This window comes from Anser cygnoides, chromosome 1 (assembly GCF_040182565.1).
Source record: "Anser cygnoides isolate HZ-2024a breed goose chromosome 1, Taihu_goose_T2T_genome, whole genome shotgun sequence".
In the NCBI taxonomy this organism is placed as follows: domain Eukaryota; kingdom Metazoa; phylum Chordata; class Aves; order Anseriformes; family Anatidae; genus Anser; species Anser cygnoides.
The window spans coordinates 183460494-183473800 of NC_089873.1; the positions used below are offsets into that span (position 1 = coordinate 183460494).

General features: G+C 50.3%; 1 long non-coding RNA gene across 30 annotated transcripts in view; it reads left to right on the forward strand.

Annotated features, from left to right (window-relative positions):
* Positions 1 to 13307, forward strand: part of LOC106035064 (uncharacterized) — an 82769-nt gene that overhangs the window by 39480 nt on the left and 29982 nt on the right. For 27 of the 30 annotated variants that reach the window (XR_010827998.1, XR_010828011.1, XR_010828022.1 and 24 more), the window contains one exon: positions 5162 to 5241. This is a non-coding gene — a long non-coding RNA (uncharacterized lncRNA). Of the gene's footprint in view, positions 1 to 5161; positions 5242 to 6638; positions 6655 to 8144; positions 8281 to 13307 lie in introns of those variants that run through there. The other 3 variants (XR_010828031.1, XR_010828030.1, XR_010828029.1) reach the window with 3 other exon arrangements.

Genomic DNA, 13307 nt, shown 5'->3' on the forward strand with positions numbered 1-13307 from the left:
CTTCAAAATAGCAATATTTTTTTTTTTAAGGTGACGCATGAAAAAGGATGGACAGGGATCAGCTTTTTGCATTCTCAATACAAAAATGAGGATACATCAAATGAAGCTGGCAGTAGGCAGGTTCACAGAAAATATACTCATGGCATCCTTTGCCTAAAGATGTCTGGATGAAAGAAGTCCACACAGATCCATGGAGACACTGCAGAAAACCTTGGTAGAGGGACCTAGTGAAGCCAAACAGTATCAGGCTCAGGAACCCCCCCCGAGCTAAGAAAAACTGAGTCGTGGGACCCACGGGCAATATGCGATGTGCTTGTCCTGGTCCTGCTGTTCGCTGGGACAGCACCTGGGTGAGACCTGGCCTCTGTCTGCTGCTGGGAATAGGATAACGGGCCTGGCCTGAACCAGCCTGACCTCTCTTACATTCTCAGATAAGGTCTATTTATGAATCACTGTCTACCAACCCAGTCTGTGCAATAGTGAAACAAACACTCTCAGGACCTTTCCTTCTTTACATTCAACCAGCTAGAGCCAACCTGAGGCAGTCCTCGTCCTCCCTGTTACTGCAGTGTCAGCTTTGCTAACTGCACGGTCTGTGGTGTTTCAGAGATTTTATATGTTAATAAAATGTCTCTTCCTCATCTCTTTTTCCTCGCTTGATCACGCCTTTACCTAAACCAAACTTTCTTCCTCTTTATCTCCGTAGAAACTTGTTGCTACCACTGTAATTTTGACTAGTGTTTTTTCTTGTTCCTTATGCTTGCCTTCAGATTCTCTCTACTACAGAGAGGAAGTCTTTGAGCCCATCAAAGAAAAGAGCAAGAAAATCCCTAGAAAATCCATGGGATAGTGTTGTTCCCATCACAGTAACTTGGGAGGAGGAATTTCATTCTGATTTTTATTAAACTGTATCCACAGCTCTGTACTGCCAAACCTGTACGTTATGTTTCAGAACTGAACAGGCCAGGACCACAGTTTTCAGACATTATCAGAAATAATTTTCTTCCTTTCCACTTGGGAAGTTGTCCTGCTGCTAGGTTTGTCCTCCACAGACACGTAGGAAGGACAAGGAAATTCAATGGGAAGTCTCTAAATTTAGCAGGGATGAAGGTCAGCATTGCTTATGTTCAGTTCCCTGGTTACTTTAGGCTCTTTCCAATTTTCAGTCGACAGGCATAGGTGAATGCAGCCAGAGCTTAAAGGGTAAGGGAGCAGGAAGGGATGGAGGAGCAGGGGAGGATCTGGAGCCCTTCACAGCATCCTTTCACCCTCTGCCTCCTGGCGCTGGTAAATCCGCACTTGAACAGCCAGTGCTTTACTGAAAAATAAAATAAAAAGCCTCTCCTGTTTGGCTTTACTTTTAACACCTCAGGTGTTGAGCAAATTAAGGCAAACCTCTGTGCCAGGGCTCTGTCTCTTTAACTTTATGTGTACACCAGCAGGCACAGTAGGAACCCATTCTGTTTTGAACACCCGATAGCATAAATGGCTGATAATTCAGAAAGGAAGGAATCCACGTTTTCTATTACTTCTCTGGCCTCCCGGAATTATTAATCTAAGTTTAATGAGTTCTATATGTGTACTTTATTTTGTTTAAATGGAATGTTTCTCTTTTAACAAGACCACTTAAAATTAAATTCGAAAGTAGGGCAGCCTGTATTAATGTTAAATTTATTAGAATATTTTAAAATAACACAATAAAAATCCCATGCAACACGTTTTTTGATGCCAAAGTTTGAGAGAAAGTCAAACCACCGAAAGGGTGGGAGTCGCTGGCAGAGCACATGGAGCTATAACCTATGCTGAAGTTGCTTCTGATATAGTTTTTTTTCCCTATTAATGTACTCGTTTACTTTATATTAATGACTAATACTTTCAAAACTGAAAAACCCACGGAGGGATGAAAAAACAGGCAATTTCCTTTTTTTTTTTTTTCTTTTTCTGCTGGAGTCCATGAGTGAAAATGGCAGGAGGATGAGATGTACTAGTTCCAAAGTCCTGCAGGTCGTGCTGACCAGAAACAATCGCTTAAGTTCACCAACTAGCAGCGATTAGGCCTTGTTGAATAAATCAGTTTTCAGTGCACTGTGTTCTGATAAATGTATTCTTTTTCCTTACATGTTATGTGCATCTGAGGTTATTTCATTTAACTGATAAAAAACGAAGTGCTCTTCTGCTACATTTTAATTGAATTCCACTCTCCATCTACACGGAGTTTACGAATTGTAATTGGAAGACTGAATCATCCAGTAAAGAAAATCCATTAAAATTTCTATCATAAAATGTAAAAATTAAGGAGCAGAGGTTAGCTATGGAGATGATTAAGTAAAAATTGCATGGCTACGCAATAACAACTTGGATGGCAAGAAGACTCCTGTTTTGCAAAGTGGCTATGTTTTGTTGAATAAAGGCCTTTAAAATGAAAATAAAATAATGCAAACGTAAAGCTGTATCAAAACAGCCTGAACGAGGCAGGGTCTTTCTGTTTTAAAAGGCAGTTAAAAGTGGCAATTTCACTCAGAGACACAACCCAGCGCCCTGAGAGCTGCCACTGGGCCCCCCGAGCCCCAACCGGACCCAGCCCGCGGCGGAAAGCCCTGGTTCATCATCAGCCGGCCCCGAGCCCCCTCTGCCCAGCGCAGGCCCTCGCTCGTCTTGGAACAAAACCCAAGCAGCTGCTGCTTATATAAACCGTGGTGGTGCAGCAGCAGCACCCATCGCCTCTGCCTCTGCCTCCCGGGGCTCTTTGGTGCCGGCAGCAGGAGAAACGGGCGCCGGCAGCTCGCAAAGGGGAGCAAGCGGGGCAGCAGAGCCACCGGGACCCGGCTGGGGATAAGGTGGAAGACGGCCCGAGGTTAGACGACCCCGACTGCCAAGCGTGTTGCCTTGACGAATCGCAATTGCTTGACAATTGCTCCAGGCTTGGAAAACATCACGTTATCGTGTCGGTGCTGTATGCACTGATAGAGATTGTTTTCCTTGTACGCACTGGGTATTTCTGACTCGGCTAGTGATGTGTGAAAACATAGATAAGTTCAGGCTGGAGGTCTCAAACTTGAAAGTCAGAGGCTTGAAAGGGTCTCCTTTTTGAATTCCTCCTTTTGGCTAGCGGATGTCTGACTTTAACTCAAGAATCAGTCGATGTCCAGCATCTACAGTGGTCTTTGAAATGCCTTTTTTTTTTTTGAATGGTGTCTTTGTTAGAGCTGGAGAAGTTTCACTGGACAAATATCACAGTTTTGTGCTCAATGAATGCTTTTGTATGAATTATCTCCTTGCATAGGTTTCAGCATTATGGCTGTTGGATACATTAAAGACTAGCAGTGGAGCAGTCGACACTCCCAGCTCAGTATTTAAGGCAAATGCAGAAGCTCAGCGTTGATTACATATTTTATACGCTGTAAGAACTTAATTTTTTTGGTCTGGACTGTAACAGAACTTCCTTTTGAACCGCTGTCTGCAGTTACTGTTTCTTCCCCTTTCAGCAAAAGTTTTAGTGATAATATAAACATCAGTCTCTTTCAGTTGAAGGTTTTGTTTTCCACGAAATAAAATGCTCCTTTTTCTGCAAAGCAGCCGAGGCTCTCCCTGAAATAACCTTATCTTCCTACATCTTTCCTTGTATTTTAACACGTCTGCTTAAGTATTACGAAACTTCTCGGTACAAGAAGGGATGTAGAAAGACATGAAAAATAATGGGATTTTTTAATATATTAGTAAAAAAAAAAAAAAGGAAGGGGGAGGCAGCATGCAATGTATGGCACTCATATGGGCTCGTATGACCTCAGGGGCACAGAGAGGGCACAGGATCCCTGTGATTTGCAAGATAACCTGTGGGCTTTGATTCTTTCATCTACACAGCATTAGAAAGTAGGCTAACAGTCTTGATGAAGACTTTGGTCATCAGCTTAGCATTTTCCATGAACCTTCTTATCTTCCCGTCTGTTTTCAAGTGCCTCTTGCCTATTTCCAGCAGCCTCTCCCTCCAAAATCACTTTCTTGCATGAGAAAAGGACAGGTTGGCTACTACCTGTAAATTTGCCAACCTGTCAATATTTCAGTTCTTGCTTTCAAACGAGATGTCTGCCAGTCTGTATGCTAAGATCACTTATTATTCACAGCTACAATAAGGATACCTGGATCCGATATACAGCTCTTTATCTAGAGAGCTCAACAGCTTTTTAAAGCCTTGAGTGAGACTTTGTTCCTTTTAAAAGTCACAGAGCTCAGGTAGAAGTGGCTAAGGCAAGGTTAAACTGTTTGTACCCTCTCACACTCTTGGTCTGCTTGACAGACACTACCACAATTACACAGCTCCCCTAGCCTGGGTGCCTTTTCGCAGCCCAGAATCTCTGCAGTGCTTCGTGCTGAATCTCCTACCGCTCCCAAAAAAACTTTCCTTATTCCAACATATGGGAGGCTTATGGCTTCCGTCCCCAATTCCTGTAGGAGGATCCTTCCCTAGGTGAGATACAAGGGGCTTGGTGCCCTTTCCTAGTCAGGTCTTTGGATCTCAATCATCCTGATTTTCAATTCCTTTTTGTGGAGATGAGTTACAGCCTGAGAACTCCTTTCAGGGAGATCTTCCCAGCTGGATGAGCTTTGTAGGCACTGTTAACTAGGCATCTTGCCTCTGGAACAATGACTTTTGTATTTTGCAAAAAACAAATGCACAAGCAAACACAGTCTTGCGAAATACTTGTTTCAGGTCTTAGGTTAATTTAGATTTTTCCTTGTGGGTCCCTTCCGACTTGGATATTCTATGATTTTTCCTAACCTTAATATATGTAACTTTGGAGCATCCTTTATGCATTATTTTGTCTCTTAGGTTCAGTCCTAGGACAGTTTTAATTGTCTTTATCTTTGAATCAAAAAGCCACAGCAGAGACAGGGACAGGATTACAACCCTAGCCTGAGCTCCCATTCCAGACCTTTCCCCAAACACAATCCATCTTCTACCTTGCTACAGATTTAACATCAGCTGTATGATGTAACTTGAAATGTCTGCAGGAACAGTAACAAGCAATCTGCACTCAGGTGGCGGGGTGACAGAGACAGCAGGGATATTTTTCAATGCGTTAACCAACTAGTGTCTTTAAGCATGTTCACGAAATTATGCTAAGTCACTTGATTTTGTTTTTTTTTTCTCATATATTTACAGGTCGACTTTGCCTGTAGCACTGAGTGTATGGTTTTTATGACTAGCGTCAAACTTGAAGCTTCCAAAGCCATGTGTCAAAGGTAAGTTAGATCAATAATCTTTTTATTTGTATACATCACTAAAAATATTGTACATTTGCAGGGGAATTTACAGGGGAATTGAGGGCTCAGCTCTGTTGATAAGGCACGGTCCTGAGTGAAGGGTGTTATGAAGCAGCGTGCGTCCCTACAGCGAGCTCTCCAATATACTGAGGAAGCGTGCATACTGCACCAGCTTCTAAAATAGTGCAACCTGATCCCTTCTGTACAGCTCAAGGGGTGGGGGTGAGGAGCGAAGGTGAAGGAATAGTAGCCCAGATCCTCCTTCCCATTTGGGGTCCGGTTTGCTCTGTCGAGTGAAGACAGCGTTAACTGCGTACGGACGTGAATCAGAAAGGAGCCTTTGCTCTCACCCTTCACAGTTCCTGTGGCACAGGCCAGGTTTAATCTAGTCTGTGTTAGGAGAAACCGAGTACACGTACAGGGTTATAATGAGCTTCCTCCTCGTTTTCATTTTCCCTCGCTGGTATGTAAATCATTGCTCTAATGCTTGTAAGGGATAAAAATCTGTAGGAGTTACGAAACTGAAGTGATTGCACTAATGCGGAGGTCCTGAAGACTGTTAGTCTTCAGTGTTTATCTCGCCGTTTAGCATTATAAAGCTAAAATGAGCTAAGCTCCAAATCAAAAGAGACTATCTCATATTTCTCTAACCAATAAGTGCAGAAAAAAAAATGTCAAGTAAGTTACTAAACAAACCTTCACAAACAAGGACAGACAATATGCAAGTCAGAAAAGTGGTTTACTGGAGTTTCACTTGTGGGTAGCGATTTAGAAGTTATCCAGGTATAGTAGTTCATAGATTTAACTTGGAAAGACTACCAAAATTAATATTTAGTCAGTAGTTGTGACAGCCAGTCAGTACACTGTCATACAGTAGGATCTTTGTGAAATTTATTATTTTATAAGAAAGGATGTTCAGGCACATACCACATTCAGCCAGAAACAAGGTTATTAAGAGCCCTGAAAAAGTACAGTTGTTTCGATATTCTGCCTTGCCAGCTAGTGTCACCTAGTATTCAGCACATTTATTTTCTAATTCTTCATGCAGTCTAAAGTGTGTATTTCCCATCTGATGAACCACTTCTGATTTCTTAATTTGCATTAATCTTATTTATGTGAGATATATTTGTAGCTCTCACATATGCTGAGAGTACATTTTCGGTCTGTGCTAGGTGTCTCTTTTGTACACATTAAGCACACATTTTAAAGTAATGCCCCGCTTGGCTAATACCATTTATGCATATAGAGTATTAAGAACATCAACTGTACATAGAGAAAATATTCATCAAAACCACTAAAATACTTTAAAAATTTCTGAAAAAAATATATTACTTTTTATGAAGCATTAATGCCAAACTTGAAAACTGCCCTTTTAGACATCCCTCGGTATAACTAAAAGGTAAGAGCAGAACCCAGAAGCGGTGTCAGGAGAAGCAACTGGTGAAAACGATACTTCTAATTTCCAGCTACTAGAAATGAAAGCTACATAAAGATTTCTCCAAGAATGCTATCAGTCTTCAGCTAGGAGGGTCACGCCATCCCTGTCTAGCTGCTGGAAGGAAGGGAGAGTTTTCTTTCCCCCTTTCCAGAAAACAACAGTTACTATAAAAGGATAGCTAGATCTGTGCTGCTTTCTTTCTGTGCCTCAGGCTCCATGTTTTAAAACTTTTCCTCTCCCACCGTGTCTCGCCCATCGAGAATAACCACTGCACTTCCCCGCTGCTAATAGTTCTGTCATAAGGCAGCAACAATATACAGCGGACGTTTCTGCTCGTTTAGGACCGGGTTACAGGCTTCTGAAAAGCAGTAAGTGGACTTGCAGCCTTGTTAGCTATGCATGGCTGCTGCTTGTTAAAGTGCTACTGTGCAAAAAGGCAGCGACGCTGGAAGTGCCTGCCTGCCGAACCAGGAAGACCGCGCTGTCCGTATCGGTCCTGTTTCCAAGTGTGAGCTCAGGACACCCTTTATGGCTGAGAAATGTGGTTTACGTTTTAAACGAAAGCTTTGGCAATTCCTAGCCGAGGCCTTTAGGGTCAGCAGGGAGAACTGCTCGTTATCACTAGGAATATCATGAGACCGTGTTTTTTAACACAGCTGGGGGACGGAGGACAGAATTATGTTTTTAAAAGAAAAACCATCAGATACCACCACATGGTGCAGCCAGAGCGGTCCCAAATGTAACGCTGGAGCAGAAGGTGACCGAGAATCTTTCTCAAGTGTGAGAAGGGAAAGGGATGATCGGTCAGATAATCATATGCTAAAGTACTCATGTCTGTAATTCAGGCAATCTAAAGCAAAACAGACTTAGATCCATTAGTGATCCACAAGCTATATTTTCTATAAGACCAGAAAAACATTATCTTGATCTTGCACACCTGAAAAGCACTGGTATTGGAAGGTAACATTACGTAAAAGTACACACTGGGTGTACTTAGGCACTGCTTTCGACCTCCCAGTGAATGAAGGTAGTTTCACTTTTCTGTGTACCCTACTAATCCGGCTCTCGTTTCTGATGCTTTTTGATAGTTAAAACAGCAGGGGCTGGTAACGCGAGGAGATGGGGCTGGGTGTGTGTGCACATACACGCGGACCTCCTTCCACTCACGGCTTCATTTAGGGCATACGTATAACACAGGGAAAATATGCTCCTGTTGTGTCTGCTGAGCGCTAATCCCTTTACACGTGGGATATTGAATTGAGATTTGTTTGTCTCTGGGAGCGCGACAGGTCTGCAGAGCCTGATGCACAGGCCTGCGTTTCAGAGCCGAGCGGATTCGGGGTGCACACAGGCTCAGCTCGCGGTGGCTGAGCTTGGCCGTGCTCCCCGCACCCCTATCCCTAAGCCACGTCCCTTTCCAACCACTTTTCCAAAATCCCGACAGCTCCCAGCGCGGCGCGGCCAGGGAGCCCTCCCGCAGCCAGCTGCGGCCCCTGGCCAGCCCCCCGCTGGCTTACGCGGACACCGAGCCCCTCGGGGAGCAGCCAGCAGATTCCTCGCGTCCCGGTGTCAGGACCCGCGACCCCGCTGGGAAAGCCAGCTGTGGCAGCTCCTCGCCCTCAGGACGAGAGGGGGGCTCATCGCCATCTCCGTCCCCCCCTCCCCGGCCCCGCTCTTTTATGATGGGTTGTTTTCCTCCTGCGTGAACGCGAGGGCCGGCGGGGTGCTTCCAGAGCGCGCATTTGTTCCCTTGCGGAGTTTGGCGACAACAAAACGAGCGTGTTTTGCCCCATTAATTATGGATAATGGAAAAAGTGTAAGTATCTACACGGTTAAAGCAGCGAGCGCGCCATCGCTGACGGTGCTGCCAGGGCTGTGTCCGCAGGGTGCTCCGGGAAGGCAGACGCGCCCGGGTGTTCCCAGTGGGATACTCTATCCCACCGGGAGAGCTGTGTGCCAGGGAGACCTCAAAATGTGTGTATCCTATAAACAGGGAGACCTATAAATGTGGGTATCCTACAAAGGGGGAGAGCTGTGAATGTATGTATCCTAGAAAGGGGGAGAGCTGTAGAGATGTATATATCCTATAAAGGGGGAGAGACCAGTAAACATGAACATTATGCAAAGGGGAAGACCTGTAAGCGTATATATCCTACAAAGGGGGAAAGCTGTAAAGATGTATATCCTACAAAGGGGGAGACCTGTTAGCATATATATCCTACGAAGGGGGAGACCAGTAAGGATATATATCCTACAAAGGGGGAGACCAGTAAAGATGAATATTCTGCAGAGGGGGAGACCTGTAAGCGTATATGTCCTATAAAGGGGGAGAGCTGTAAAGATGTATATCCTACAGAGGGGGAGACCTGTAAGCATATATATCCTACAGAGGTGAAGAGACCAGTAAGGATGTATATCCTATAAAGGGGGAGAGGTGTAAAGACGTATATCCTACAAAGGGAGAGACCTGTAAGGATATATATCCTACAAAGGGGGAGAAGTGTAAAGATGTGTATCTTACAAAGGGGGAGAGGTGGTAAAGATGTATGTTCTCCAAAGGGGAGACCTGTAAGCGTTTATATCCTACAAAGGGGAGACCTGTAAAGATACAGATCCTACAAAGGGGTAGAGCTGTAAGCGTATATATGCAGTGAAGGGGTAGACCCGTAAAGATGTATATTCTACAAAGGGGTAGACTTGTAAGTGTACATATTCTACGAAGGGGGAGAGGTGTAGAGATGTGTACCCTACAAAGGGGTAGACCTGTAAGCATAGGTACCCTACAAAGGGGGAGACCCGTAAAGACAAATATCCTACAAAAAGGGGGACACCCGTGACCGCCGCCTCAGCAGCCCGCCTCGGCCCCCCGCTAACTTTCGGGGCAGCGGAGCTCGGGGCTCGGCTCGGGCAGGAGACCGGGACTGGAGCAGGGGAACGGGCCGGGACCCGCCGCCCGCCGGGGGCCGCCCTCACGGGGCCGCCCTCAGGGACCCCCCCCCACGGGCCCCCTCCTCTGAGGGGACGTTGGGGGGGGGGGGGGGGGGGGGAGGGCTGAGGGAGGTGGGCGGGGCGCCAACGGAAGGGCCGGCGGGGCCTTGGCGGGCAGCCCCGGGCGGCGGGGCCGCGCGCGGTTGGCCAGGCGGGCTGTCACTCAGCCGACGTCACAATACGGCTGCGTGAGCACTGTAAACACTCGGCGGCGCGCTCGCGGGTGCCGCGGGGGCGCGCCTCTCCCCCCCCCCCCCCCCCCCCGACAGTAGGGACCCGGCGAGGGGGGGGGGCGGGGGGGCGCGGGGAAGGGGGGGGGGGAGGCGCGCCCCCGCGCTTTCCCCCCCCCTACCCGCGTGCACGCGGAGGCAGCATCCCCCATAGGGATGATGTAATTCCCCCCTGCCCCTGCCCGCACCGATCCCGCCGCCGCTCGGGACACGCGCGACCCCCCCACTCCCCGATTTTTGTTGGGGGGGGGAAGCACACACACGACACGGACCCCCCCCCCCCCCCCCCCCCCGTGCGCGCACACGCCGGGGAGCGCGAACAAGCGGCCCCCCAAATTCCCTCCCCGCTCCGCAGCGCGCTGCCCCCGCCCGCAGCCTGCCCGCCCCGCGCACCCCCTCCCCAAATGTGACCCCCCCCCGCCCTCCTCATCCCCCCCCCCCCCCGCACCCCCAAAAAAACCCCAAACCCACCCCACGGCCACGCGTGTCCCCGGCACTTACTGTCACGAACTGGGGGTGTGGGGGGGGGGGCGGCAGGGACGGGACCCCCCCCCCGCTGCCGGTGCCCAGCGCTTCGCAGCGAGGAAAAATGATAATGATGATATATATATATAAAAAAACAAATCCTAAGGAGAATAAGAACCCCGCAGCTCTCAGCTCCCAGTAGCGGGGGGGGGAGGGAGGCTCCGGCTTTTAACCGGAGGGAAAAAAAAAAATTAAAAAAAAAAAAAATCAAAATATCCACCCACCCGCCCGCCCCCCCCCTCCACCTTCTTCTTCTTCTCCTCTCTCTCCCCCCCCCCCCCCCCCCCCGGTTGCCTTTTTTGTGCCGTTTCAGCAAAGCTGCGAGGAAGTTGCTCCTTTTGTTCCACTATTTATAGATTGCGTCAACGTTGCGAAAAGGGGAAGGCGGAGCGGTGGCACTTACTCCTCGCCGGGGGGGGGGGGGACACACGCACACACACCCGGCACACACACACAGGCGTGACCCCGGGCTCCCCCCGGGCAGAGCCACGCTGCCTCCTCCTCCTCCTCCTCCTCTTCCTCGTCCTCCTCCTCCTCCCGGCACGGCCCCGCCCCGCTCCCCCCCCCCCCATTTTTCTTTTTTGGCTCTTTTTTTTTTTTTTTTCCCTCTCCCCCCCCCCCCCCCCCAGGCTGGGGGAGGCGGCGCAGGAGGGAAAAACCTGTTGCGGCCTCGGAGGGGGGAGGCCGGGGAGCGGCCCTCGCAGGTGCACCCGGCTCCTTCCTCCCGGCTGAAGGGGAAGGGGGGGCCGGGGGGGGGGGGGGGTTCACATGGGGCCGGGAGGGGGGGGGGACGGAGGGACGGACAGAAGGGGCCGGTCGCCCCTGTGAGGCGCCTCGGGGAGCCCGAGGTGGCGGCGAGGCTGAACAAAAGGGGAAAAAAAAAAAAAATAAGAAGAAGAAAAGTGCAAACGCCAGGCCGGGGCCCTGCACCCGAGGCCGCGGGGTCCCCCCCAAACGCCCCCGGCCCACGCAGGACCGGGGCCGGGGGTCGGAGGCCGCGGAAAGCTCGGAGGGGGAGAGTTTTGGGGGGGAGCCGCTTTCGGGGTCTCCTTTTCGCCATCCGCCTCCCCGACCCCCTTCTCTCCCCGCCTCCTCCGTCCCACTCGCGGCGGGCACGGCTCCCCGTGGAGCCCCGGGGGTGGTTTTATTTGATTTTTTGATTTTTTTTTTCCCCTGCCCTGCTCCGGTTTAAAAAGGAAAGAAAAAAAAAAAAAAAACAAAACCCAAAACGTGTAAGAACGAAAATCGCCTCAGGTGGGAGGCGGCCGGGGCTCGGCGCCGCTCGCCAGACGGCTCCGCTTTTTTTTTTGGGGGGGGGGGGGGAAGGGGGCGAAGGGGAGCTTCCCCACGGCCCCGCGTGGAAATAAAGCAAGGGAGCGGCCCGTGGCGCGGGGCTGGGGCCGGCCGAGGCCGGGCTGCGTGAGTAAAACCTCGTGGGGAGCGCCCGGAGCCGAGCCGGGGCAGAGGCAGGGCTGGAGCCGAGACCCAGGCGGGACGGGGGGCACGGGGGGGCCGCCAAGGGGTGGTGCGAGGGGGCTGGGGGGGCTGCGGGGAAGGGGGCTCCGTGCGGCTTAGGGAACCGAGGGGAAGTCGGCAGGACCTTTTCTGGGGAGGCGGCCCCGTCCCCTATCCCCATCCCCTCCTCATCGCCATCCCCTATCCCCATCCCCTATCCCCATCCCCTATCCCCATCCCAATCCCATATCCCCATCCCCTGTTCCCCATCCCAATCCCATATCCCTGTTCCCAATCCCCTATCCCCATCCCAATCCCCTATCCCCATCCCCTATCCCCATCCCAATCCCATATCCCTGTTCCCAATCCCCTATCCCCATCCCTCCTCCGGTTTCTCCTCTCCCCGGCAGCCGCCGCGTCCCGGCCGTTTCGTTTCTGCCGTCGGGAGCGCCGCCGGCTCCTTTTCTTTCCTCTTTTTTCCTTTCTTTTTTTCCCCTTTTTTTCCCTTTCCTTTTTTTTTTTTTTTTTTTTTTTTTTTTTTTTTTTCCCAGCGGCTCGCCTGCCCTCCCGGGGAAAGCAAGCGGGTGGCTTTACCACAAGGTGGTTTTTTTTTTTTATTTTCTTTTCTTTTTCTCGCTTTTCCCCCAAGTTTTTAAAGAGCAGCCGAAGGGATCGGCTGCCTCCCGCCCCAGGCAGTGGGGTGCTTTGTAGGGCTGCGCTCCTTGCGGGCTGCTCTCCTCGCACGGCCAGCGGCGCTCCGAGCTCCCTGCAACCTGCCGAGGGGCTGGGCGGCTCGAAGCGGGGAAGGAAGGGGGCGAAGTGACCCCAAACTTTGTGCCTTTGGGGGGGGGGGGGGGGGGGCACAGGCGCTCTCTGCTGTGAGACGGGGATTTTTTTTTTTTAAGAATTCTCCCATCCAACTTTTAGGGTTTTAGCGGCTCAGCGCGTTTCCAAGCGGGATGGGGAGATCGAATGCAATCCCCCAAACGCTTTTTTCATATAAAATATATGAAATAAAACCCTTAACAGCCGGCGCTTGGTCGGATCCTGCTTACTAACAACTTTCCCGAGACGGCCAGAGCTCAGCCTGCCTTCGGAGGGACGCGGGGAGGATTTGGGGCAGCACCGGGGCTGCGGGTTTTTGGGGTCGGGACGGCAATTCCTGGGTCCCGAGCGCCTTATCCAGCGCACGCTTTGCCTTACGGAGCTGCTGGCAGCCGGAGCCGGGGGGATCCCCGCTGGGTCACCACGTGGAGGAAAAAAAAATGCTCGATTTTGTCAAAAAAAAAAACCAACCCTAAAAATAATAAATAAAAAATCCCCCGTCCCTCCCCGGGGTGGCACGGAGAGACAGCGGTGCGAACCGAGCTCCCAAGCTGCGGGGAGAAGGCAACGCGGGGACGGGTTTT